We start from the raw sequence: 6,019 nt of genomic DNA, 5'->3' as shown, positions 1-6,019 counted from the left end.
GCCATTATCATATAATACTTTCAAAGGATGCCACCTGCTGGTTAATTTTCTGAATGATGATCCCATGCAATTCATGCAGTTCAGAAAACCTCAAGTCATTAACTGATCAAAATCATGCGGATTCAATTAAATCGAATGCTGTGAGAATTATCTACAAATATCTATACGCAAAACGTTTTTGCTACAGCATTCAATCGAATGCAAAACAGTGCTACTGTGTAGATTTCCGATTTAAAAAAAAAAAAAAAAAAAGAAGCTTGACTGGATTTCATTTCACCTGCTGGCTTGATTTTGTCCATGCATCGGTTTATATCCCACAGGCAAAACAAAGCCTTGATCTCTTTTCATGGTCAGGAATATCTGATGACGCGGATTACAAGCGAAACCATTCCAAGAGTCAATGTTTTGGGCTAAGCCTCTTAGGGAGTCAAAGAGGAGCTGTGCCAGAAATGATCTTTGCTGTTAGATTAGTGCCTGTGGCAATACTGGACTTGGTAAACTTCGGAACAGATGCACACATGTGGTTCCCGCAGGAAGGATGTCTTTTTCTTGAACCCATAATAGTATGCAATGCATTTAGAGGGAAAAAGTCTTGAGTTTTATTTTTATTTATTTATGATATTCTTGCCTGTAATGTAAAACAGTGCTATAGGGAGACAGCAAGGACGGCTGCTGAGTCTTGCAGCAGCATACCATGTGCAACATGTTTTCCCTCAGATGTATTCAAGAACTCAAAGTGCTTTGTTGGATAAGTGAAGTAACATCTCAGAGCAAGAATTGGAAAGTGTGCTGCAGTCTATGAGGATGAGATGCACTGTACTCACAGCAGCTAGACACACAAGTTGCTCACTATGACTTTTGTTAAAAGTCAGCATTAAAGTCAAGCAGATGTATTGAAATATAAAACCGGATTATGTTATACACAAAGTAAACATTCAGTCTGTCCAAACACTGGAAAATACCACTGTCATCTGACTATTTTTGATCTTTTTTAATACCCACAAAAAGGGATTTTATAAATTATACAAAAATACCTTTTACTGTATATCAAAGCTGTCAGTTGCAGTTGTTTCCTTTAATGTGGAAGAAATTGCAGCCTCAGAGGTAGACCCACTCCACAAAACACTGCTGGACCAACACTGAGAACAACAACGTCTACTTCTGAAAAACACAAGAATAGGATCATGACATTTACTGTTTATGTCTTATTTATACGTCATAGAATATAAATCTGAAATCCACTGATTCTGCACAAAACCAGTGCCTTACCACATGTTTTGGCTTCACAGTTGTTCTGGAGAGCTGTGTGGTACACGATGCAGCTGTAAATGTCTCCCTCTTCTGGCATGTACTTCAGAGTGGAGAAGATGTTCAAGGTTAAAAGTCGGCACTTAACAGAGTGTTCCTTTGTGAAAATAAGGAAGGTATTTACTTGTGTTTGAAGAAGTACACTTACTCTGATGTGTTTATTTACATACTAAAGAACATGTAAAGTACTTGATTATAATTTTAATTGCCATGTTACTTAATGTTACTTTTAAAATGATGTTATTCAATGTTACCATTAAAATTAATATATTTTAAGCATACTAAATTGCAACTTTATCATTTGACAGATATGTTTACATACATAGCATAAAAGTTTCAATAGAAATAATATATTTTTATATTTTAATTTGAATGATATTAAAGTATATTTTAGTTTAACATAAGTGCATGTGGGTGCATTTGGCAACACACTATTTCAATAGAAGTAATTATGAAATTGCAAAAAGAAAGGAGAAAAAAAAAAGCAATTAAACTTTGCAATTAAGTGTATGAATACATTACATTCATTTCACACTTAAAGGGGTCATCGGATGCAAAGTTCACTTTTACATGTTGTTTGAACATTAATGTGTGTTGGCAGTGTATGTACAAATCTACCCTATAATGATAAAAATCCATGCAGTGGTTTTTAATTAATCTGTAAAAATAATATCTCCTTTTTCAAATTGAGCCATTCTCAGATGCCGCTCCCACGATAGTTGATTCGTCTTACCTCAGATCAGCTGTAACAGTCCGACCTCCTTTGTATCCAATATCTCCGATTGAGTGATGGAGGTGTTGCATTGCTGGATGTAATAATGAACATACGTGCTAGTTTGCAAGTTTAGCGACTAAACGCGGCTAAAGTAAACAGGCCCGTCACTCCACAGAGAGAAGAGAAGGGCGGGGTGAGCAGAGCTCATTAACTTCAAAGCAACCTTGACCAGAACAGGATGATTTTTGCAGAGCTGATTTTGGCAAGGTAAAAAGGGTGTTGTTTTACACAACCACTGTAAATTTTTAACCAAAGTATATTATAGACTTTTCATTAAGACCCTAAAGAATCATATCAACTTGTGGAAAATGGGCATCCGATGACCCCTTTAAAGGGCACCTATTATGCCCCTTTTTACAAGATGTAATATTGGTCTTGGTTGTCCCCAGAATGTGTCTGTTAAGTTTCACCTGAAAATAGATAATGTACGCATACAAATATGGTTAAAACGTTAGTCAAGCACTGCAACGACATGACATTCACAAAGAAGTCTGGAGTGAAATGATTTGCGCAGACATAAACGTATTTAGGTAGATTTTGAGGTGCATTACCTTCAAAAATAAAAGTAATCCACTGCATCCTCAGTGCCTCAGATGCTGGGAGAAAATAAAGAGACTCTTATGTTCAGTTTTACATCTGAACACAGAGCACCGGGTTTGCAAACAAAATGTTGTTGATGTTACAGCAGCTCGAGCGAGGAGAAAACCGAACACAACTCGCTGAGGGTGGAAACTATGGCAATGCAGGACTGTCAGTCATTGGCTGTGGGCGGGGCCTAAACAATGTGATGTCACACTGCTTTGAGAATTAAAACTGCATGTCTAGCGAGACTGATTTGGTTTAATGGGGATTAAAAGATAAGCAGTGGGTGGATTTTTGTCATTTTAGGTTGGTTATGTTCACACACTGCCAACTCACAATTATGTCCAAACACCAGGTAAAACCGGATTTTGCATAATAGGTGCCCTTTAATATTGACCATTCTTTTAAATTAGGCCTATTATTTACATATTAAATGTTCTTATTTTTTTCTAGCTCATAAAATCCAGCAAAGTTGGCATCGATTCTGCTACTGTACATATCTGTTGAAATCTGCTTGGAACTTCATTTGAGTTTCATCAAATGCTGTTTACTGAAAGTTAACCAGACCAGTGCAGGAAACAGACCAAAACTCAGCCACAAGTAATCCTAAATAATAGAGTTTTTTTGCACTTACATCACAGTTTGGTCAGATACCTGGATGCGGGTCCGAGATACTCAGATGTAAACAACAGCATAGATTGCACGGTTAATATACTTCTGAATACATTGCTCTGATATGTCTAAACCGTGGAAAAACGTGTGGAAGCTGCTAAATCATATACAGAAGGACTTAGTAAGTAGAACAGGGCACAATAGTTTGACAAACTAAAGTTAACAGGCGGTAAAGATACATAGGAGCAGTATTAATTAAGATATTAGCTTAATATTTCACCTACCTTACCAGAAATTATTAGAACAAACAGGAATGTGATTCTTGCCCTGGAAATCCTGGTTCAGTTTGGCCAACCACAAACTACTTCTCCAGGAGTCTCCTGCATATTCATGGTGGCTCCGGAAAGGAGGCAAGTGAGAGAACGAGGGTAAATTTGTTGAAATGAATAAAATGATTAGGCCTATATTTTGTAATGTACAATAAAACTATATGTTACATATAGAAAATATTATATCATTGTATAATTACCATAAAATATATAATGATTCAGTTTACATCAATTACGATTACCTTAATAAATTGAATAAAAACAGAAAAAAGCGATTTATTTTATTTATTTTTAACATTAAAACTTACTGACCTCTAGATTTTGAACGGTAACGTACATTTATGTATACACTTTCTAATCAGGTAATAATATACTTACTAGGGGTGGAGCCGAACCCGAATACGGTATTCGGAAAGGCACAAATAGCGTGTTTTTTACAAATACTTATTTCGAACAAATACTTAAAAAAATATTTGTATTCGGGAACAAGAAAAACTTTATATCAAAAAGCTGCGTTTCCTCATGAGACCGCAGTGCATGAGCGAGTGAGTGAGTGACATTCAGGAGTCGGAGGGGTTGGGGGCAGGGCTCGAAATTGCGAATATGCTCCCAAAATTTAATCTGCGCGACCTCAAAATATATTTGGAAGCATTGGTGCGAACAAAATCGTTGTGGTGCGACTTGTTTTTATTTCTTTACAAAACTTTCGCTAGCCTAACTACTGCCCAGACTGCTGTGAGCTGATACAGTGTCAGGATCACCGTTCTCTCCAGCATTACATAACTAACTAAACTTGATCTTTACATTCTTAATTTAATGCAGATTTTAGATATTAGCCGTCAATCACTCCCTGTCACTGACACTGCGCTCCGCTCCGCTGAAACTGGAACCGGCCGTTTTTTCTCTCTCTCTCAACTAATCTGTGTTCCTGATTTGTACAAACTACATTGCAATTAGAGGTGTGATATGACTTTTTTGATTATGGACAATTAAAATGTCTCCACAATCTGCTTTTGAAGAAATATACTATATTTTGTGCTACAGCGCACATTCTGTCAGACGCAATTCTGGCGCCTCCGTCTCAAATTGTACAACGCGGCATACACTCACATCAAATGATAACTCCAACGCAGGGGCGTATTTCCACTGGGGACACACTTTTCAAAATCCCGTTTGTGTCCCACCACTTTCAAATTGTTTTGTTAAATTAATGTCTTGTATTGTAGAATGCACGCTTCACCGCAGAGAGTTTCGCGCCATCGTTAAAACGAAACCGAAAGTAAAACGCTTCAAAAAATTTTAATACCCTACGTTTAGAGAGCGACTCCCCAGTTAACCTTAGCATAGCTTCCCGTCACTCATTAACTTAGTTGAAACTCCTCACATGGATTTGGGCAACCAAATAGAAAAGAGTGTGGCTGCTGCTGAGCCATCTCTTGGTCCTCCACCAGTCAAAAAAAGTGTGTAGAAGTGTAACGCAAAAAAACTGGATTTTTACGCCTATTTTGAATTTTACTCGAATACAAATACAAATACAAATACTTTTCCCCCCTCAACAAATACAAATACAGATACAAATACCGGCTGCTTTGCACACCCCTAATACTTACTAAACACACACACAAAAAAAGTTTCTAATTAAATTAAAATATAGGCTACAATCAATTTTTTTTTTTTTTATACTGAAAATACATTTACATATACAAGTACATTAAAAAATTATATTTACATGTTCTCAAACATTTACAAAAGATCATTTCTGTAATAACAAATTGTAGGCCTTCTCAAATATGTGCTCCGAATGTGTCCAAAATTAAATCCTTAATCAGCTGACTATTATAAGTGATGAACAGTACCATCTAGCACTTTTCAAAACATAACACTGATCAAAACTTCAAAAACCTCAATCATGAAAGCATTATCATAATCAGGTTCGCTTTATGTCAGTTCTCCCTCTGGCCACAAGGTAGCAGTACATTCACTTGTTACCAGTAAAGTCACCTCTGCTCATGCTGGTGCCCATTTACTTGAAGTTCATACAGGTCCTTCATCACGCCGTCCTACACATATACAATCCCATGGCACAGGTTTCATTTGAACATTAGGGGGACACATTACTCACTGCTGACCTTGACAGTGGCTATTATTCTGTTTATGTTTCAGGGCAAACATTCTGTCAATGTGTCATGTTACCCATTCATAAGAGCTTCATTAATCCACATCTGTCAATCCACTGCATCTGTTTCCATTTACTCTGAAAACCATAAAACAGCTTATACTCTATTCTGAGAAATATTTTAATATTTACCATACTAGCTGTATTTTATTATTGGGATTACCAAGTTATATTACAGATTAAATGAGATAAGCAAATCATGACGCTTAACCTTTACTTTATATTTAACATGTAATT

The sequence above is a fragment of the Labeo rohita genome, chromosome 8, assembly GCF_022985175.1.
Source record: "Labeo rohita strain BAU-BD-2019 chromosome 8, IGBB_LRoh.1.0, whole genome shotgun sequence".
Classification (NCBI taxonomy): Eukaryota; Metazoa; Chordata; class Actinopteri; order Cypriniformes; family Cyprinidae; genus Labeo; species Labeo rohita.
Note: the sequence above shows the minus strand (reverse complement) of the source record.